The sequence below is a fragment of the Pararge aegeria genome, chromosome 16, assembly GCF_905163445.1.
Source record: "Pararge aegeria chromosome 16, ilParAegt1.1, whole genome shotgun sequence".
NCBI classification, from domain to species: Eukaryota; Metazoa; Arthropoda; class Insecta; order Lepidoptera; family Nymphalidae; genus Pararge; species Pararge aegeria.
The window spans coordinates 11,369,324-11,393,797 of NC_053195.1; the positions used below are offsets into that span (position 1 = coordinate 11,369,324).

The 24,474-nt window shown below is 34.8% G+C and overlaps 1 protein-coding gene across 1 annotated transcript in view; it reads left to right on the forward strand.

Annotated features, from left to right (window-relative positions):
* The first annotated feature begins 327 nt into the window (after positions 1-327).
* Positions 328-24,474, forward strand: part of LOC120630715 (ataxin-1-like) — a 59,184-nt gene continuing 35,037 nt past the window's right edge. The window contains exon 1 of the mRNA XM_039900003.1: positions 328-650. The gene's annotated coding sequence lies outside the window, so the exon portion shown is untranslated. The remainder of the gene's footprint in view (positions 651-24,474) is intronic.

Below are 24,474 nucleotides of genomic sequence, written 5' to 3' on the forward strand. Positions count from 1 at the left end.
CGGCGCCCGAGCCAAGATTCGGTGGCAACGCTCACCCAGGAATTCATTTAGCTTCGATAAAGTGTCCGGTTTCAGTCTGGCACGACGAGCGTTGGTTGCATTTAGTATTTATTCATGTATCGGCCGCGCGCAGGTTCTATGTGCGGGGCGGGCGCGGGCAGTGCGGCCCCGGGGGGCATACTTACTACGTGATTAATCCGTGCCCCTCCCCCCCCGCCCGGGCGAGTGTCCCCCGAGCCCCTCGTGTGGGTCGGCCGGGCGCGCCGTACTCGCACCGGGTTTCCTCGTCCCCGCGCCTCACGGCCACTCACTACGCACGGAGCTCAGCGTAGTGCCGCCGCCACCGCCAGTCGCGTTGCGACCCGCGCCATCGTCGCACTCCGCTCGCGTCCCTCTCGTGACGACCTATGATATCATTCATGCTAATCTCCGCCCGTTGATTTTCCTGCCAAGTGACCGCAGTGAGACAGCCGCGATATCGCGAGTGCCGAATGTTCGTGGACGTCACGCCGGTGTACTTTTCCATAGGAGCGTGCGTGCAAAACCAGTTCTGAGAGGACGGTGCCTTCGGATGAGATCTCCGACCGAACGTTGTGACCTGTGGCCTGAGATGCTGCGCCCGTGACCGTCTTACGACAGTGCCACGAAACGTAAGGATCTCGTTCAATCGGCCGGTTAACGCTATTATGTCCCGGCGGCTTCCTATTTGCATGGCGCATAAGGAGTGGATTTTATTTTCGTCTAGCTATGGATGTGTGTGTGAGGCGAGATTGTGTGCGCGGTGCGGGCGTGTGTGCCGGCTGCGTGTGTGCGTGTTCCGCGTCCGAGACGGCTACTCCCTGCTGGCCCGCTTTATTTAGGTTGTATCTGAGCGTGTCGGCTACACTCCTCTTGGCGCCGGCCGCTATGCTCTTCATTTAGTGCTCTCTACCTGCCACTCCGTTGATATTCGCTACCGACTCTACGATGCTTTACTCTGTATTTATTGTCAATATTTAACTCAAAAGATAGCTAATACGTTAGGTACAATTTGAGTTAAATATTGACCAGGCAAGCCCAAATAGGATATTATAACAAAACATAACTTTTACTATATATATAGACTTCCTAGCCATTATTATCATTATTATCAACAAACAGAACCAAAAGAGCTCACGATATGATAACTACCTAGGTAATACCTGCCAAAAATATCATTAATTTTTTAGTATTTTAGTTCTCTAATAGATGGATAAATTTTAATAGGGGTATTTATATGTTATTTATACAAGGTAGTATAGTAAGTAGTAGATTATAGTATTTTTTACAAAATTGGTTTGTATAGGCATGGTATTGAAGTGGTTTTATCGTTTGTAAGTGATATCCTCTTCAGAGGAACACTTCATAATGGATTACAGTAAACCATACGTATTGTGTTTAGGGCCATTTTAATGATCTCAGGATGGAAATAATACCACCCTTTTGAGTTCTACGTCGCACATTGGGGTATTACAGTCAAGAGTGTAATTACGTTTGATATTCACTGTAGCTTTGACTGTTAGCTGGCTTATTGAGATTTTATTTAACACGTTTCTATCCTGTTTTGAAATCATATATATGTCTACCCTTATGCAATACAATGCTCTATCATCGGATTTCTATCTAAATTACATTGTAAAACAAAGTTAGCTAACTTTATGGTTTGAATGACCGGTGGCTCTAACCTGCGCCCCGAGTGTAAGTTTTCTAGTAAACACTCCTACGTCTCATCGACGTAAATCTGCCATTATAAAAGGATGACTAGTGTCAGCATAAGACAACTCCATACAAATGCGTAAACTGATAGTAATACCCACCTCAACGCTTCGCTTATGAGGATGGCATAAGCGAAGCGTTGAGGTGGGTATTACTATCAGTTTACGCACACCGAGTGATTCTCCAACTTAAATATCACTTTTTTAATTCTTTATTGCTTATATAAGTGAATATAAATAGACAAATTTTTAGAAAAACACTATTTTAACACTCATGTTATTTTTAAATCTCGTTTTTTTTTATTTAAACTAATTAAAAAATTGTTTAAAAAAGTTCTGTCTTGGATGTATGTGTGTCTGTATGTGCGGATCCCGTATCTTGTGGTCACGATAACGAGCGAAATACTTCACTTATCGAATTGGGTTTTTTTTATAGGCTTCAGTATTTTCAGGAATAGAAGCCTATTACTTTTCACGGTATAATTAGATTTAGTTTAATTATTATTTACAAATAATCTCAATTTTATTGTAATTAATGAGATTATGAGGCGTGCATTTTTGGATTTTCCAACTATTTGACTCTTTCATTCAAATTTTAATACTGTATAAAATTTACAACTCCATTAAAACTCGGCAGAGCAACGTCACTTAAAAAACGTAAAAACTTAAACTCAAATGCAGCTTGCCCTAATTCTCTACGGCATTGAAATCTTAATTGAACACAAAATACTTTTTGTAAAATATTTTTTGACATTTTCGTTTTACGTCACAAATTTAGCTTCTTAGATTACAATGGGCTCTATAGATATAGATAGTGCGACTATTATAAACCTGTTATAGTGTTTGTAACCTTCGTAGTACTTTTTAGAACTATGCATTCCTTAAATACTTCGCTGACCTTACATTTACGATAACAATAGCATTTTAGTGTCACTTGCAAATGAATGACTATACTCATTACATTTTACAATTCAATACGAATCGCAATGAAATTGTTGTAAAGACTCAAAGCACCTCAAAGACTCTCTGATGATGCACAAGATTAGTTGGTTCACAATGGGAATTTTGATTAATCTTTTAATTTGTAATTGAAACCAGTAATGCGCCCTGCATTACTTTATCAATTACAAAAAAATCTAAAATAATAATTTATTATGTAAGTCAGGCAAATAGAAAAAAAGATTTTTCAAATCCTGCTTCTAGTTCCAGACATTAACTGGTTCAAACAAAAGAGAGAAACTATCTAGCTACTTATATTATTAGTATATAGTCAAAGTCAAATATGAACATAGATGGCACTTTTGACGCGTACATTAAGTACATGTAAAATATGTAAATAGAAGTGTGTTGATGGCGATAGCTACAATCGTAAACTTAAAACTAAAGCTTCCAAACGCGCCTTGATCTAAGATTTTTTTTATCATCATCTCACATTGTCATTTGAACTATTTAAGAAGAACCTATAGATACCTTGACGTCCCTGAAATATTCCTATCCCTATTGCCCCCGTAGGATCACGTAGAACTATTTTATCTCTTCTGTATGCAGCTACTGCCGTTGAATTTGTTTCATAAAATTTTTATTTTATAATATACATTTATATATAACCGGTTCGTCAAATTAACTCTGGTTATAACTTGTAATATTGTAATGAGCTTGTAATTACAACCACGCCTTTTATACTGGAATACAGTAATTCTGCTTAGCGGCAGTCAAAAGCATGGCCATAGTACTTCTACGAAATAGCTCTGTCAAAGCTCTACTACTACTAAGCTTTCTAGCTAATCAGCATTACGGTATTCCAGTATAAAAGGCTGGTAATTACCAGCTCATGAGTCTTAACGTCTACACAGGTTGATTGACTCAGAGCGGTACCTTGTAGAACGTGCTCCTTGCATCCCCTGCGACTTATCATCAGGTAGGCCATATGCATGATTCGGCATTTATTACTATAAAAAATGAATGAATGAATGAATGAATGAATATACTTTTATTGCACAACAAAAAAAGTACATAGAATAAAAACAACGTATACAACTTGGCGGCCATATCGCTACATAGCGATTTCTTCCAGGCAACCAATGGCGAAGATAAAAAACAGTTACAGGAAATATTTAGGTGGTGCATATATACATATACCTATAAAATACATATTTAATTACTTTAATATATACATAAAAAACAACATTTGTGACTAAAGCCAAATAAATAAATAAGAAACTAAAATTATATACATGATTATTTAATGGTTCTTTGTTCTTTATGGTTTTCATTGAAGCCACATCTAAATCTCTCAATTACCACAACGGATTCGTTCGCGCTTATCGTTTACTACAAACAGTTGTTTTAAATAGTAATTAATGTTTTAAAATTAGACCATGTAGGAAAAGTACGCGGCTGGTGACCTGCGCAGATAAACTTTAACCCGACTTACACGAGAAAACATGTTAGTGGCACTGCATGTGCATTATCTCTACTATAACGAACGACGTTGTATAGCTACGTATATATCGCATAGAAACCGATTTGAGGGTATAATTCAAAAAACATCGTCATAGTTAAGCATGCAGTCAGAGCGGTTCTCTAATGCTTATACAATTTTTAGTTGAGCAACTGTCATAGAAGAAGAAGTAGAAGAAGAAGAAAAAGTCTTTATTGCACATACAAATATAAAACCAGGTTAACAAAAAATAAAATAAAAACGATATTATAAATATGCACAAAGGCGGACTTATCGCTTGAAGCGATCTCCTCCAGACAACCTTTGGTTGAAGAAACATATTAGTGAAAACGGGATAGTGCAATACTTAAATTGTGCTAATTATATACATTACATACTAATACTACATATATATAGTAAAAACATACATATTTATATATACATATATAAATATCAATATATAAACTTAAATACACATTTAAACATACACATAAAATACGTAGGTATTTTGCTACATACTAGACAGGAAATAGTCTTTTAACCGCGATTTAAAGATGTTTAATGATGAAGAACCACCTATAAGGTTATGTCATTCAACTTAAAATACAGCTAACTATTTTTTAAGGCAATAATGAAATTCGATAACGGTGTATATAAACTTCGTCAAAAGTTTGAAAAAATAAAAACGAGTATCTTCGTTTATGAAGAGTATTCATCATATCTCTTACCGGCCCACTGCAGGGAACGGGTCTCCTGTCAAAATAAAGAAGTTTTTAAGTTGAAGTGTAGTAGTCCGCCAGCCAACTGCCGATTGGTAGACTTAAAACGCCGTAGAATATAATGGAGAATACTCCGGCATAAAGGTTTCCCCACAATGTTTTTCTTCACCGTTAAACCATGACATGTGCTTAAATTAAAATTGCATAAAACTCAGATGATAGCAGTGTAGTGGATGCAGGAAATGCGCAGGTATATATCTAAATATTCAAAACCATGTATATTGCATTCTACGGTCTGCACGGTCATACGTTTTACTTTAAAAAGCATTTTTTTAATTTTATTTCGAAGGCGGGATTCGGTGATATGCATTCGATCCGCTCAAAGGAAAATTGTATAACTCCAAGTGAGATTATTGTGCCTGGAGAATCAGCTCTCATTCGGTGTTTCTGGATTCTCTCAGAGGGATTTATTTACCAGGTGAGATTATGGCAACGGTCGGTGGGACTAGTATTGAATCTTTTATTATACAACATTTTGTTTGATTCGATTATTGAGTAACTTCCTTTTCTTTAAAAAAATCCCATTTTATTTCTTTACGACAGAGATTGCTTATATAAATTGTGAGGGTCTTAAGATCCCTTAAAATTAAATATCAACTTCTTAAGTCTTTGTTTATGTTTGTATTCTATGTTTACAAATTTATTGACGTTATGTTATCTAAAAGTACCTATTCCTCAACCATAGTGTAATTTTAACCTGTTTCTGGTTTCCTGGTTTCTGTTAACCTACCTATGTGAGCATTATAACATGTACCTAGTAACGTAATGATACTATGCCAAGTATCAATTACAGGAAAGTGTTATTCCCATATATATATCTGATACTTACGTAACGACCTATAAATAGCGTGAAATTTTCGATAAAATATTCAGACTGTGGTTGGTTTATAAATACCATATACTATGTTTTAGCAGAATATAATATAGTATATATTTTAAGGACACTGCTATTAGCAGTCAAATCTATGTTATTAAAAAAAAAAACCTACTCTAATCTAAAAAGAGATCCCAACAAACGAAGCTGGGTTATAGTTTTTTACTATAATTTTATTATTATTTCAAATTATGGTCATATTTAAAATCTAAATAAGTTTATTAATAGACATTTAAAAAATATCTATTTGAGTAGCAATTAACAATGGAAATAATACGTTTTAATTTAATTCGATTTATTTTCTATTATTCTATTACAGTATAACTGCAAAAACAAATATTAATTATTTACACAAAAGTAAGTTTGTATTTCTAAGAGAGATTTTCAAACTATGTATTCGTGGCTTCAAATACATAGCTCGAAAAATACTTGAAATACTATTTTAAACTTTCTGACGTTGCATCACATTCGGTTATGTTCAACTTCAGTCAGGATTAACAGTTACGCTCATAAAACAATGGGCGAGGTGACTACGAGTGTTTAATCGTTTTATTTACTTTACAGTGAAAATTTTAGCACTTTAACTAATAAAATGGAGACACAAACACCAACTATATTTGTCTTGGCTTGGGCCGTGGCTAGTTAGCACCCTACTGATAAAGACGTGCTGTCACGCGATTTAACTATCAGGTACGATATCGCACCGATACAGTATAACTACCCCTAACAGGTTCGCCCGTTACCAAATAAGACTGTGTCATCAGTTATCTACCACCTAGTGAGATTGCAGTCAAGGGGTAACATAGTGGAATTAAAAAATTAACTACAAACATAGAGTCCAGAGATAAAGGCTTTTAGATTTGCTTTGCGCATATAAACACGCACGAATTAGATAATAATCTTAATGTTTTATATCCCTAGCTCCCAGTTGTAAGGGAAATAATAATAATAGAGACATAATAAATGTATCACTACTAATTGCTGGTAATAGCCAATTATATCTCACATATTGTGCACAATTAACCTCGTTATGGTAGACTGAGAATAAACAATAATTAATATAATAACATAAAGGATGTGATGCATAGCGTTTAGTGCAATAGTTTAAATATTATATCTCGATACAGTATCGAACCAAGTCGATTGCGCGTCTGTCTGTCTTCTAACACCGGAACGGATTCTGATGCGATTTTAAACGTCATGTAGATAATTTTTGTCAATTTTTTTATATACACATGCTAGTTATATAAAACAAGTTGTTTTGAAATAGGTATTGAAAGTTTTATTGAAGAAGTGATTTGACGCTTTATTTAAAACTATACACGTAAATTATCATAAATCAAATGCAAATAAATTCAATTGTAGGTATGCAAAGGCGGCCTTATCGCTGCCAAAAAGCACACAGGAAACGTCGGATATAAAGAACTAGATGATAGAGGCAAGTGCATTAGTCAAGAAGATAAACTTTGCCAAGTACTAACTAATACATATATCTTATATATATCTACCTTTCCCCACGATTAGCCTATCGACGAAATCTCGACGAGACCGGACGAGACTCCGCCCAAGCCATGGTGAGATATAATATATCTATATCTAAAAAAAATATATACGAAAATAAATAAACAGACACATAAGAACAGTAAATAAGGAATAGATTTGTCACATTTCGAAGGTCGCTAGCGAATCTATTCCTTACTTTGGTACTCCTTCCATTGCAGCCGCAAACTTGTCAGAGATAAAAAAAAACTCACTTAGCGAGTTAATGCACCCTTCAGATTAGTGTGCGAGGCTTTGCCGGCACTCGTCCCATATGTAGATAGGCTTAACGTTAACGTACAGTGTGTGATACATAATTAAATAAACGACCAGTTGTCAGATAAGCGGTGGCGGTTGCAAAGACAACAAAGAGATATCAGCGGCTGTGTCACCGATAAAGGGATTGTTAGGCGACACGACAATGACACGATACGGTAACGATTTTGATACGGAAAGGTATTTTAAAATAAGAATGTGTAATCTGTAATTCTGGAATACTTTCACTACAAGTTCACTTGACTGCAATCAGCCATACTTAATAATTATCAATCTAATCCAAAACCTTTAGATGACAGATTGAATTTAGTAGTGCTTTCTTTTTTTTAATATAAAACAGATTAAGTCAGAATACTAAACTCAATGTGGTATTTGAAGATTCAGATTAATTTGATTGTTTACTTCGAGTGTAACACAGGGTAGTGGCTAACCTGCTAAACATACATAGTAAAACAAGTTATATCGTAACGAAACGCTAAATAGCGAGGCGGCACACCTTTGTCGGTACGGGGTGACTAGTCCAGACACACAAAGCAGATGAAAATCCCGAAATTATTAATTTCCAAATTTCCCCTGCTAACCTATTTACGAAGCCTTTTTGAACTCATATTATCGTTATTCGAAGGACCGAATAGCCCAAAAGTTCGTTTTGTTACTCTCATTTGTTCGTAATCTTCGGATAAGCAGAACCGATTATATATTGACAGGTCTTATATATCATAGGTAGGTAGATGGTAGAGGATTAAACAAAAAGCGCTAGGCCATTTTATTCAGAAATAATAGAAAATTGACTGAAATGTTTATGATTAACTTTAGTTTAATCTACAAAAATAATTAATTATTACTTTTATATTTTGTATCTTTAGGCGTGTTTTCTAGAAAAAGCTGCATGTCGTAGCTAAATGAGGTTTAGTCGCATAGAATAAAAACGACTAATGATTATATTGCACGCTGTGCTAATGGTAATATGTACTACACACACGCACACACACACAGCCGGCGTGTGTTGGGCATTATCAAGAAGCGAGCTACCGCCTACGAAGCGATATCTGTCGCTATCAACAGTATTAACCTCGATAGCTCGCATACCTGCACTTTAAAATATTCGTAATATAAAATATTTAGATACTCCTATATGAATGGGAATTGAGCTATCTAAGATAGTAAGCAATATCTGATAGTTACATACATTAATGATCTCTCACTGAATGAACGTGACCAGGATCGACAGTAAACAAAGTTTTTTTAAGAGCTGTACTTTTTTTACTAGTTGCGGGGCCCAAATCTTTTGTACTCGCACCTTCGTTATGATCTCCTCTTGCAAAATAGCTTCAGATACCCACTCTAGAAGCTAGACAGTATACCCCTCTTGTCAATATGTCTCACTACCAAAGGATCTATTCGCATGATAATTAGAAATTTAATCTTGACGGCTATTTAAGTTTTTTTATTTAGTACAGCTCTTAAAAAAACTTTGTTTACTGTCGATCCTGGTCACGTACCCAAACTTTAACTCTGTTAGTATCTACTCACAAAAGTACTCACCAATAACATGTTCGCTATGAGGGACCTATATACACCATTATCTCGTTTATATCTATGGAAAAAATACGAGAAACGGGTAGAGATATGTATCTCTAGGCGCGCATGCTAGCCCTATAAGTTATTGAGCGTTCTATCGGCTTCTTTAAATTGACCTCACCGAAGCGTACACTTATAACCCGATTTCAAACAGTTGACGCTTCAAAATTGTTGAATAGGTAGATAGTCTAGTTTCATTTCAGTACCCAAAATAATATTATATTTGATTCTCAAATTTTAGTATAAATTCACACATCTTATAATTAAAAAGATTTACCGGATCCGTGAACTCTTTGAACAAAAGAAATGTAAGATGATCGCATGTAAGTTCATATTGAAAAGAATAATAAGAATAATATTCTCACGGGCGAAAGAACGGTATTTTATTTCAATGTGTCAACATTGAAAGTGGCTACGGTGCCACTGTTTCGTTTTACAGTATATTTTGCACCTTGTTATCGTTTTCACCTCGAGCGGATACCTGACAACATATTAATGGCGCCGGAATTGATAATTAAAAGTTTAAATGGATATCGTTAGTAGAGATGCATAATTCATCATAGGAACAAGTATCTTAAAAGGCTACCGGTATAAGCACGGTTAAATTGACCGAGAATTCAAACCGTGTTGAATGGGCTCTTCATCACTTAAGGATAGCCATCAACCTATTACCGGTCCCCTACAGGGCATGGGTCGACCCTCAAAATGAGATGGGTTTATGATGGGTGATATGGGATGGGCCGTAGTCCACCACCCTGGCAAATTGCGGTTTGGTAAACTTCACGCGCGATCGAGAACATTTTGGAGAACTCTCAGGCATGTAGGTTTCCTCACGCACGTTATATCAAGTGATATTCAATTGCTTAAAAGGCACGTAACATAGAAAAGTTAGAGGTGCGTGCCGGGTTTCGAACTCGGTCTCCGAATGAAGCCGGAGCCTTATCCACTAGGCTATCACGGAATATTAAGAATAAAACATACCGATAATTTTCGCTTCTCGTGTTTATTCTATGTACGAAAGCATAAAACAGTTTTTTATGCTTTCGTACATAGTGTATAAAGCCAATCTTTACATGCAACCAAAATGCTTTAAATGAAACCGTTGAGTTCAGAGTGTTTTAAAATGCTTTAATAGTCATTCAAACAAATATTGTAAATTTGCCCCAAATTGATTACAGTAATTGTACAAAATATTCAATATCCACTTTAAATTTTACTAAAAGAGACTAAATGTCTCCCCATCTAAGGAAATTGTCATTGTCGAGTGTATACCTCGTTTATAATCGTATTATATAAATTCGACTTAATATGTAACCTCGCCTTCGGCTTGTTTGGTACAGTTTCTCGAATAAAATATATATATTGTATGCACTGGTTGTACAATGCACTATTTAGTATCTAGTTTCATTATGGTTGAAAATGCTAAGATAAAAAGATAATATACTGCTGACTTTAGGGTCAAGAAGAACGAGTGTGATCATCCGATTACGTCTCACGGAAAAATGTGTAGATCTTTTAATCATCTATCAAACAGTAATATTTGAACCAATAACATTTTTCACGGCTGATTGCGGCCACGTAACTGGTCAATCTCAGAGACCAGTAGATAGAGATTAGGGAGATATTATATTGTACTAGTGTGTATGCAAACACAGCTGCACACTCTTTTCCCTCACTCTCACAGTCCAGTGGGACTGTAGCTCTAACACGACCGGAAATGAGATCAGAAGCTGGATCGAGATTTTAACGTGCTCTCCGGGGCAAGAAGGTTAATCACTGCCAATCTCGAGACTCCGAGCTGGCATTGAGAATTTCTAAGCCCAATATTATACATTCAAAAATCAGGACCTCGTGATACAGTACAGTCGAATAAATTATAAAATTCTTGATTAAGCATGAAATACAATGAAACTTGTACTTTAACTTTCAAGGCTACTTGTATCTCTCAAGGCTAACATAGCTTTCATGCATATATAAACATATATGTAGCTTCTGCGAATCGAAACTGCTGTGAAGCACGAAGTGATTTGCATTCAAATAATATTCATCACGACACGTTGTTGTTGTAAACAATGAATTTAAATTGTCCGCCTGTGTTTATCAACTCGGCCCTTAGACATTTGTATGTTTTACCTTTGGGTTTGATTGTATATAAATAAATAAACATAGAAGTGTTTTTAACCCTTCAATTTGTCTTAACAACAAAGCAGGTAGCTGTATCTTAATTAGAATGATCAATAAAATATGTAATCTATCAGACATTTTGGTAAGTGCAGTTTCACTTACTTAATATGCTCTATAGTTTATCTCAAATTGAAGAATGGATCTTAATTAATTTATTTATTTATTGGGTCTACCAGCGATTTTACATAAATAAAATAATGTTCCTTATCTTATTATATGCATTACACAGAGTATTCAAAACAATTTAAAGGTAAACACTACATGGTCATAGAAGGCCTTTTTAAGAGCTATTTGAATGGATTTTTATAAATTACTACTTTATCAGTATTTCTTGACGATCTTATCTAGTAGGTAGATAAGTACAGACAAGTTATTTATTTATTTTAAAAGTGTTCATCAATTATCTTAGTAACACAAGCTACGGGGTTTACGGGGCGAGATGGTGATGTGTGTATTGTCGTTATATATTTATTTCTTATTCCAAAAAAACTTGAATGATTCAAATGCATTCATCGCGGTTTAGAAGGAATAACTTATATTATGTAACCACTTACATTCACGACTCTAATCAATGGGCCGACTAGACTGGTTGCGTCATTACTTTCGCAGCTCCATCGTAGTAGTTTGCGAAATATCCACTTATGCAAGAACACGATACATTCATTGGTCAACGGTTACTTCGTGTTTTATCTATATTATAAAGAGGCGTGATTTTAATGTTTGTTTGTAACCGATTAACTCTGCAACTAAGGAACGTATTTAAACAATTTTATCGCAAATGAAGAGCTATTTCATCGTCAAGTAACATAGGTTATATTTTATTTCAATAATAATAAAATGTCAGCCTGAAATATTGGTGTTTATAATAGGTAGTAGGAAAAATTACTCGCGTGCGATGGCTAAATAATATGTTGGACATAAAAATTTACTGGTTTGTGGCTTCGGCCGTTGCTAGTTACCACCCTACAATTTCGCTAGAAACCGATTAGCGGTATGGGTTTAGTAGTTATATTAAACCCATTTTAGTAGTTATGTTCCTAAGTACTATACTACTACTACTTACCACCAGTTGAAATTGCAGTCAAGGGTTGTCTTCGCGTAAAATAAAATGTAAAGAAAATATTTTATAGTACAAAAATATTAATTAAAGAACTACTAGAAAAACCTAAAATATTCTAAGTAAACCCATCTGTTACATATAAGCTACAATAAAGCATTTTATTTAAAAAAATAATTAAACAGTGATTTTCAATCAATATTATTTGGCATATCGTAATAACGCTTAAATTAGGAGATAATGAAAATTTTAAGTACGTACGGGGGATTTCACCTCTATGAATAAGGTATACTCGTCACGATAATATTATAACGTTGCGAAACAGTTAAAGCGGGTGAAACCGCGTGGAACAGCTAGTCGATTATAATAATATTATGGATAGGTAAAAGTTATGTTGGTACTTCACAGTTGTTAGACCGTGCTATAGGTATAATGTCAATTGTGAATAGTTATTGAATAACGAGTAGCCGCCGTACAAAACTTAGAATGTATCCTCTTTGCAAAAGTAAAATAAATTTAAATGGTAACATATCAAAAGTAACATAGTATGTATGCTCTTTACAAAAATGATTTAAATAATAATGATAACATAATATCCCTACTTATATAATAAAGCTGAAGAATTTGGTTTGATTGTTTGCATGAATGCGCTGATTTCTGGAACTTTATTTATTTTATTTTCAACTATTAATCACCATTCTACAACCCAAAAGTAGAAAAAAATAATGGATGAAACTGAAAATAAATGTTTTAAGCCAAGTACCTACTACTAATGGGTGGTAAAGAAAGAGTGTTTCTTCTGAATTTCATCCGCAGCCTTCTAATGCCTTGTGGGCACAGGCTTACTTCTCATAGGCGTTAGAGAATCAGTTTGATGAACCACCACGCTGTTCAAATGCTTGTTGGCGGGCTTCAATGACATTCATAATCATCATCATCAGTGAAAAAACGAGAATATACTGGTAATTTATAATGAGAGAAAACCCCAAAACATAAACAGTTTTGTGTGATCTGAGAATATCATCCAGGATTTCGTGATCCGTATAATTTTTAATAAAAACGAAACCTAAACTTTTAAATAACAAGGCGGTTACCACCCAGAACCGGTCCAAATTTAATTATTTACATACATTCGTTGGTATGACCTTTCATGTAGAATTTTTTCGCACTTGTTATTCCCATATGGAATTATAATAAGCGAAAAGATAGACAGACATGTGAGTGGCGTTTCGTCTCGCACTTCACAGCTTATCTCGGGGGAGAAAAATGGCAAACAATACAGTTCAGTATATTATGTACGGCAGGTACAGCACAGTATGTACAGCACAGTACACACCAACTGCGATATTTGAATTCATTTATTGAAATTCCGTGTTAGCCTTATATAAGGTACATTTTATCGAGATATTATCGCTATTAATAAGGATAGCTACCTCTTTTAAATAGAAAAAGAAAAACCCTGTTGCAATAAAATTAAAGTCAATTGCAGATTTTATAATTTAACATCTTAAAAGTGCAGTAATATCTTAGTCGTGGTCCGTGGACGTACTTTGTTATTATTATAGTTATGAAACTTTAATAAAGCAGCAGTTAGCTCCATAAAGAGCCTATAATCTATTAAAAAAAAGATACAGCAAAAACATTTGGGCAATGCAATTAATTGCAGTTCATAATAAATCGTCTTACAATTCAGTCCTTACAAAAAGTTTTCAATATTAAGTTGCACAAAAGCATACGCTGCGATTTATTGTTTAAATCACCCACCGACAATAAGAAACTCAGAACTAAAATTAGCGTCTTTTACAAAAAATCCATGTATCTATTTATCCATGTAGGTCGTGCTTAAGATGTAGTTGATTGGCAGAATTTCTATTTTCTGCTGTTGAATTTGACTTTAATAATATAATGTACATAATAATATCTTATCAATATAAGTTTATTATCTACCTACGTAACTACTGCTATCATTTTATACGATACCAGTGCTAGGTACGATACCAACGTGGCATTTGAATTCATTCATTGCAGCACTGTTTGTTTTATAATAGGTACATTTATCGAGGTATTATTATCGTTATCTACATGGTTGTCAATCTATGTATTAATTGAATTATTTTATTATTTAATTACTCGTATGTAATTTTCTAAGGTTAAGCTTTAAATTTTTAGTTATAAGTCAATGTCCAGATTCACCAACCAAGATCTAAAAGAACGTTGGCCAATACCTGATATAAATTTTTTTATAGAATTCACAATCTCAAAGTGGAAAAACTGCTATGCTGCTTAGCCGTTAATAGTTTGAGTACAAATCATCAATAATCCTATACAAATAAACTCATTTTATACGATACGAGTGCTAGGTACAGTGACACATATCTAGCTGCAATTGAGTTCATTCATTGAAATACCGTATTCGTTTATGTTAAGTACTTATTAAGTAGGATTTAGTTATTTTGAAGATCACATTTTAATTATTTATTTTGTTCGTCTTTTCAATTTGTATAATTTAATTTAATTAGTATAATTTATGTTAACAGTACTTATTGAAATAAAAATAAAATAAAATAAATAAATAAATGAATTGATTTCGTTTTAGAATTCCATACCTTAAATTAGATAAATGGACCTTTAATTATCTTTACTGTTTGTCCTTGCGTCGGTAGTATTTATAGAAATTAGCAATAATCCTCTGCAAATAAACTCACTTTATACGATACGTAGACATGACATTTTGAAAATATTAAGAAATTGGAATATGAATCTAAGGGGCTTAGTAGATGGTACCGATCTGTAAAATACTACAATCGCTTAAAGCAATATTATTTTTAAATGCTTTCTAATAATAAGTGCTGGAACCCTGAAACATGACGTAAACAGTATCAAAGTAATACTACTTTAAGCGATCGTAGCAAGTCGCCCGGAGTTAAAAAAATAGGTATTACTCCGAGGCTACGAGAGCACTTTGTAATTAACTTGTGATAATAAACTTTAACGTCCACGAGTCCACATTGGAACAGCGTGGTGGCTTTGTGCTCTAAAGTATCTCTCAAATGAGACAGGAGGCCTGCATTCAACATTAATATGTTGGGAGGAGCGCACGAACTAAACCACGTTGAGAGTCGCTTGTGTCGCACTCTACAGTCCGCAATACGTACAAAAGCGACTGTGACCTTCACTCGGTTCACTGCCGTTTGCCAGACGGTAATTGTTTGTTTGTGTTGTGATATAATGAAGTGAAATTTTACGCAGCTTTGTCTGTGTAGGTGACATTCATATAGAAGTTACAGTAAGTAGAACCTATTGCGATTTATTATTAACGTGGCACAACGTTGGAATATGAGAATTTACGTTTGCAAAGAAGAAATCCTCTGATTAGCCGTACAATGGCGTGTTAACAAACTTGAGTTAACAACTGGAAAATATTTGTGTGAAGAACATGAATGTTTTTCAGTGTCTGGTTCAGATAAACATTATCTGTATTTTATAAGTATTTATGGATATTATTCTTAAAATTATTCATCTCAGTACCCATAACACAAGCTACGCTTACTTTGGGGCTATATTGTCGTAGAATATTTTTTTTTTTTTATTAATTTAAATCCTCGGATTCTGAGGTTTTCGGCGGTGTACCTACTTATCAACTATATATTACTTTGATAAGTTTTATGAGTATGAACGAAACGAAATACAAGTTATAGACCGCTTAAACTTAAGTTAACTTAAGTAGCTTGAAATACCAACAATAACAGTGAACATCTTTCCGTTCAAATGTCTAGTCTGAAGAGTAGATGTTACGGTAATGAATTTGGTTCCGAAACTCGATCGCTTATTATGAGCAATATTATTTGACACTGGAGAAAGCTAATCTTATTAGTTATCTCTACGCGATCAAATTAAAAATGGTATGATCCGTAGTAGAAGAACTAGCGATAAAATTCAACCAGTTATGAGTGTGAGTGAGGATAGGGCATATGTGTATGCCCCTTCCTCACTCATACTCATACCGTAGGACCGATGGACTTTTTGTTTCCAAGGTACTAGAATGGTAATGGTTGGAGTGGAAAATTTAAGAGTTTTCCAGGGATATCGAGTTTTCTGTCTAAAATCGGTATCTTTTTGAACCTTGCATAACTTCAACTGTACATTTGCTAACATTATGTAAAAAAGTACCTACTTAAATAAATAAATATTAAGATAACAAATTATCAATAGGTATATGGATAAGATAATTTGAAGCTTACTATCTAAATGTTTTATTACATAAATACGGATTATCTCAAACTTAAGGAATATGTTGTAGAGTAGGTACTTCTTTATTTATATATACACTTCATTTGCGCACCACAACATGTGAAAGACATATTTCAAGACAAACAGAAACATGAATTCTCTTTATTCCTTCACGTTCGTTTGGCTGTGTATATCTAACAATAATAATTATATACGTTTTGTCTTACGTCAAATAACATATAACAGGTGTATAAAGGAAGATTAAAAGAAGATATTGATATTTATAAACTTTTTATAAAATGGGTTAGTCACAGATGTATATTATTTAGCAGCGTTACAAAGACATCAAAGATATTACGTCAACATTATTTGGCTACATAAAATTCTCCACTACCCAAAATCGATATCTACGTACCAGCGAAAATATTACGTAAAACTTTCCATCGTTCTTTTATAGTAAGCGCTTTAAGGCTTGTCTGGATGGATTAACTAAAGTCTAGGCATCAACTAAAATCGATAATGTTAGAGCTATATAGAAACGTTTGTAAATTTTTGCCATACCTATACAATCTTTAGTTAAACAAGCAAAGGGTATTTATTGTTGTTATTGTTGCTCACAATTCGCTCACATATTATTATTGCTAAATTATGCAAAAAAAACAAATTTAATAAATATTTATTCATCAATAGTCTCCAAATAAAATTTCTCTCATGGTGTGATGTGGAAGTGGTAATAGCCCAGTGGGTAGGACTTTGACTTCACTTTAGGGGGGCCGAGCTCGAAACCCAGCACGCACCTCTAACTTTTCCAAGTAAAGTGCGTTTTAAGCAATTAGAATATCACTTGCTTCGACGGTGAAGGAAAACATCGTGAGGAAACCTGCATACCTGAGAGTTCTCCATAATGTTCTCAAAGGCTAGTGGAGTCTAACAGACCACGCTGGGCCAGCGTTGTGGACTACGGCTTTAACCCCTTCTCATTGTGGAAGGATACCCGTGCCTGAAGTGGGCTGTAATGGCTTGATATGTTGAAGGTATTGGCGATAAACCATTTATTAAGTTAAAACTAAAGCTAAGGAGGTCCTTACCGCACCCAAAACAAACTTTTTTTTCGGGCTTCATCTTCGAGCCAGGTATTAAATTAATAATTTTAATAATTAAAAATTTGTTATATCAAATTAGAATTGTAATTGTATTTTAATACCAAATCAAATAACGCAGACTCTTGTAATTTTGTGTAAGTGAGGACTTCCACTTTTTTTTGCGGCGGTCGTTGAACCTTAATGAACCTTAATTGATAAAAACACTTTGTAGTTCTAAAAATAAAACCTCATTATGCTTTTGCCAAAACTTTTACGTTTGTTAAACTTTTCTGTTTTTACTAAATTAAAATCTAAACATTATGATCAATGGTCAGTAAACGAATATATTTTATAGAATACAATAAAACATACTTTTAACTTGCAGTAGGTACTATTATATTTAAGCTTTATATCAAACCGCAGTACTTTATCTGGACTTTTAGAATTTGCAATAGAAGTTGTTAATGGCGATAAGTTGTCTACCAAAAAAGCTACTTTTTGCTTTTTGTCGAGTTTACCTCGGTAATAATTTCTAAGACAATAGTAGAGTCCATACAAAAAATGGAGGAGGAAAACAAACACCTTTTTAATTTTTTTTTGTATACACTTAGGGATATAAAATGTTAGTTCGTAGAAGTCATAAGTTAGCTTTATCTACCTCAACTGTTATTAAAAAATTATAACCTAAAATATCTGCTGAACTAAACCCAATGAGCTAAACCTGTCTATATTAGTTTAAAGGCATTGGAATAATATGACCTAATATGATATAAAAAAACTGTTTTTATGGATAGCTATATTAAATGTATTTGGATCAATCCGCTTTAAACTGGTTATCTGACAATTAGCTTAAAACCGGCACGAACCGGATGTATCTGAATTCATCAAATTTTATTTTTTATGTTATTTTATCCTTTGTTTTCAAATGAAATGAGATTTGACACAGAGCTCATCACATAATCTTTTCGTTGAATTCCCATTGCGCGACTCAAGTTTTCTCTTTTATAACATATAGAGATTTAGAGCAAAGTAACTCCATGCTTACTCAACATAATATTAGTAGTAATTGTATGAGCGATGATGACTTGCTCTCCTAGGCATGAGGTTGGTTGACACATTTTCCTAACTACAATCAGCGTACAAAGAGTGAGATACGTTTACTTATTCGATCGCGGGAAAGTTAACTTAAATTTATATGACATCGAACGACCGTCATTTATTTACAGTACCTAGTGGGAAACCGTACCTACTATTAACTAGATGGCGATCTTTCGAGGTAGGTAAGTTAAAAATCCCACACATGGCACTCTTGTAGGTTAGGTACTTAATCTTATGGACAACCCAAAATACCTTCGCAGGCTGCTCTTAGACCTCCGTAGGCTCAAAACAAATAAAGTAGTTTAATTCTTGTTGCACAATATTAACAAGCCAAAAATATCGGCCATTAAATAAACGAATAATGCGGGCCACAGACCTTCAAATAATTTGATGAAACAGTTGGTTCAAACAGTTTCATCACATTGGCATGATCTGAAGGACGGCTACGTTTATGTAGACTTGAAGTTGCTTAAATATTCTCAATAGAGCCAATATTTAGCGCCGAAAATCAATAACTTCGCCAATCGCAATGATCGGCTGTTCATCGTTCACGGTTAGTTAGCGCGCTGTGATAGGCGCGGCCTTGCGGCCACACGTGTACCTGACGTCACGCACGCACCGCGCTCAAGTTCAATGTTGCCTATTAATTCCATCGGGCCTTATAATCGCTATTATATTTCAGGGTTTTAGCGATCTAATGATGTTATTTTGATAAGTGTACGAGCCTTGAGAATTGGCGTTTATCTCGTACAATATTTTTTAATAGGGTCCTTTAAATGACAAGTTTTATTTTGCTAAGCTTTAAGCCGTTTCAAAAATAGACGTTGTAGACAGTGTATGACGGTCTTAATTCAAACCATTTGGCCTTCAAATTCATTGAGTATGCGACATTTTTTCACCGTCTTAATCTTTTCTTGGTCCTTCAAAGGTCAAAAGAACGTAGTCCTTTATGCACTTTTAACTATACCCTACATAATTATCTTATTTAATTATAGGTATAGCTTTTTCCAAAAAAAATTACCTATTAAGGATTTAAGTAGGGGATGAATTTCTGTATGGTAGTCAGTCAAATTATATCTATAAAACTAACTCTCATTGGGTTAGATTAGGATTGGCAGTCCTTAATTTTTCCAGTTAGGTATATAAACAAACCATAACCTCGACTGCATTCAGTTTCTGATTTCCCGCAAAATAAAGATATATTCAGACGGTGGCCTATCTCAGAAAGCAAGTTTACATATAACCTGCCAATCCCTTGATTTCAACCCCTGTTTTGGCAAGTTTAGATTACGCTTTGTTTATATCGCCTGTATGAAATCGGTTTGAAAATAGAGAAAATGATTATAAAATTCCGCTTTAATAATTACAGGGCACATATTTGAAAACTATTGGTACACTCTTAAAATTTATTCCTTTGTATAATAAATACACTATGCAGACTACCAACTTTCCATGAAACAAATGTTATGTAAACACATTGCTGCGTTTTTCCGGCCCATTGACAAACGTTTCCTTGAAATGCGCGTGCGCAAACGACAGCACGCGTCACAACTATTTACCCCTTTCGTTGTCTCGTCTATGTCGTTATTACTACACGCATTAGCCATGAAAGTTATCAGATTGTGATCTATATCTATACATATATATATATCTATAAATAAACAATTTATGATGACTCTGTACTTTCGAATTAATTATATTTGAACATAGCCCTAAAAAACGTTTTTAAATTCTTCGTTCTGTCTCTCTGATATACGGGCAAGTGTTTGGAATTGCTGGACCAATTTTGAGAGCAATTTCACAAACAGATAGTTGATTATATAGAGTTTAGCATAGGTTCCTTTTTATTCCGGAAACCTAGTCTTAAATAGATGAAATCGGCACCTTATTTACGAAAGGGTCTAATGTTTTTTAAGGGAGACATTACAATTAAGAAAGTTGGTTCCATTTTGGCTGTTTGTATACAGGGTTTTATGATGACATGGTGAAAATTGCATTAGAAACCTGTTTTTTGGAAGATTTTCAGTTAGATTACTATTTTGAAATAAAATAAGTACTCCTTAAATATTTTATTGAAAATAGTCCTGGTTTCTCGGTTATAAATATTTCAATAATGTATGAGATATAATATTGCGCGAATGAAGACTAAAGTGACCAAATATATATGTAGTAGTAATAATAAATGTAGGTAGATGCGTATATCATATTTTTAGGAACCTTCAAAAGTATAGTGTGACAAAGAACGCTAAAAAACTAGTATCAAGCTGACTTTTAATGCCTACACTATATTGTGTTTCTGCTGAGCCAAATCCTTTCACCGAAGGTTGGCCCACCCGCTCACTTGCTGGTAAGTGGAAACCATCGCCTATAAACAGATCAACGCTTCACAGGCCATGGAAGGAGCGCGTGATGCAATTTGCCGCCCTGTGTCGATAAATTTTAGACGTAGGTGTTAAACCTCATGTGCTTATAATACGACCTGCGACCACGCCCTTCAGACCGGAACACATTGCAACAATGCTGCTTAGCGGCAGAAACAAGCATGACGATAGTACTTCCGCAGACAAGCTCTGTTACAAAAAGCTGTAGGTACTACTTTTAATGCCTCGTAATATCTTGGTATCTGCATGTCTAATATACATTTTTTAAATAATATACAAAGAAACAGTACAAGAAAACAGAGATAAAACTTAGTGCTAGGATGCTAAGCTTATCACTAAAAGTCTTATTTTCAAAGTTCTTTTTAAATCATTTGAAGTATAAGAAAAATCATAATTGTCTTCCTCAGCCCGTTTTTGTCTTCATAGCAGTTTATCGCCCCTTCGCCGCGTCAATTCGCCCGTAGTAGGTACCTACCTATGACGTTAAAAAGCCTGTTCCAATAATCTTTAACTTTTTAATTCAATTCGTATTTAGTATAGATAGATAGATATATAAATATAGATAAAGAAAGATGTGTGAAACCAAGGGAAATAGACTAAAAAAATACCTAGAAAACGTAAAAAACCACGATAAAATTTATAAGGGACAGAAAAGCGATCCTGCATAGTTTCCGTTTGTCCATTTTGACGTCCGGACACCTTAATTTAACCTGTTCTGCAGTCTAATGTGCGCGCAGCCTAACAGAGCAGTAACAAAAACAATATTCAAAGTTGAAATGGATACTTTATCATTAATTTCCACTTGGCAAGGTCGTTTTTTACGAGCCCGCTATCTTAATAAAAGCCAATTGAAATAGTTTGAACGTTAATGTTATATTTTTATATGGGAGCGAGGATATGTTGTTTTTTCGCGATTCTTTGATCAAAATTGAGATATTTATGCTGACCGTTCGTTTATCTATCAGTATGATGACTCGTGATGGTGATAACACGTGTGTTTTATCATTATTATCATCATTCAATCTAGCACTCCTACTCTATTTGAGAAAAATATCTAGAAAAACGCATGCTAAAAACTCTTAATCGCTTTCCCCATAAAATATGTGGGGAAAGCGATTAAGAGTTTATATCCACTAAGCTACTCTTGCAGGTTGATGGGCTTTAAGTATTACAAAAAGAATATTAAGTTGGTCGTAATAACTGGAAAGGTCGGCTTAGCGTGGTCTAAGAGGCATGGGCGAGGACCATGATATTTTCCTCTGGGCTGGTACTTAGAATATCTTTTATTTTTATTTATTTATTTTTATTGGGACTACCAACAACATTTCATTTTATGGATAAAGCAAGCTCGCCTTAGGTTACTAATGGCACATAATTTCACTTATAAGTAGTCACAGCATGCATTGGTTAGTATGTTCGATAACTTAATTTAAAACAGGAATTTCAATGAAAGAAGGAAATAATTATCATATATCTTGTCTACATGTACATCTCGACCCGATAGGTATATTCATTGTGTTGATTTTATGAAAGAAAATAATGCTGAATTAGTTAACGAAGTATATTATGAATTAACAAATTTTATGGCACGTGTGACACACATTAACACATCGCTAATGAGGCGAATAAAATATCAATGAGTGAAAATAATAAAATAATCTTAGTGTAGGTACCTACTGGATTTTTTTTATTAGATGCAATTGAGAAGTTCTTTTTTTGCATTTTTAGTAGGTACAAATACTTAAACGACCTCATAAATTTCAAAAGACTGACTGCAATATAATTGTACAGAAGCACAACAATTTATTTTTGTGAAGTGGCTTTCAAATAACTTTTTTTAAAATATTACTTTAATCAGAATTACTTACATCATAATCAGCCTATCTCTAAATGAAGAGGCCTTAGTCCAGCAGTGGACTAAGGCCTCTTCATTCTTTGCAGTTCGGTCTATTGCTGGTTAGCTGCATCCGGTTCTTTACGATTTCATCCCTCCATCGAGTTAGTGGTCGGCCGATGCTTCTGTGTCCAGTGCGCGGTTGCCAATCCAGAATCACTCGGCTCCACCGCCCGACATATGTTCGACGTATTACTTACAATAGGTACATAATGAACTACTTGAAATGTTACACAATATAATATATCACTAGTATTAATAAATGCCTTGCATATAATTGCAAAGAACACGGCAAACTTTACGACTTATTTTAAGAATTTTAATCTTATCGCTCAGTTTTTACGATATTTTTTATATTGCCTTTAATTAACCTACATGGTTACATATTTGTCCTAGGTCCTGTTATCTGTGGGTCAAGAAGTTGAAGCAGTTGTCTCATCCAGAACAACCAGATGTTGTTTTTACGGATTAACTGTAGCTTATAACTATCGTTCTAGGAGCTTCTCCGGAGGCAGGGCCGAACGCAAAGCTCAACAAATATAATTAAGAATCCGTGCACACGACAGAATCCGTGCACACGACTAATATTGAAGCATCAAAAACAACTCCACTTTAGTAGGATGTCTCGAACAGGCGGTTAGTCACTTCATTCATTTAGAAGACATTAATTCTTTCGCCCCTAATGTTCTAAACGTTTACCATAAAATGAGTAAAATGGGAAAAGTTTGTGAGCTGGCAACATTAGGCGGTTGTGAAGTGAGACTTGCACGGGACGCCTTCTCTGTTTTTGGCCACGATGAACTGCATGCAATAATGGCTGAATGAGGATTCTGCATGTTCTTAATTCTGTGGCTTTGTGGAACTCTACTCTTATGGATTTGTTGTGCTACGGTTAAGGCCGCGTTCCGGTTGCGTGCGAAAGCGTTCCCGTAACTCAGTCACCAGGCAACTAGTTGGCACACCGTGGGGATTTAGTCAGTAGGAGACCGACATCACCGCTACTACTACCCCGTGGTATAGTGGTATCAATGAGAATTTCACCACGAGGAAAAAAAGGTTAAGCCCATAAGCCTCCGCGACCTGGATGAGACCCAGGTGGATCTAATCTTTGCCTGCAGTGTTTGTATCACTGGGTTCTACTTGGGATGAATTAATAATAATAATAAATATACTACGACAATACACACATCACCACCTAGCCCCAAAGTAAGCATAGCTTGTGTTATGGGTACTAAGATGACTATTTTTATGAATAATATACATAAATACTTAGAATATATATATATATAAAACCCAGACACTGAAAAACATTCATGCTTATCACAC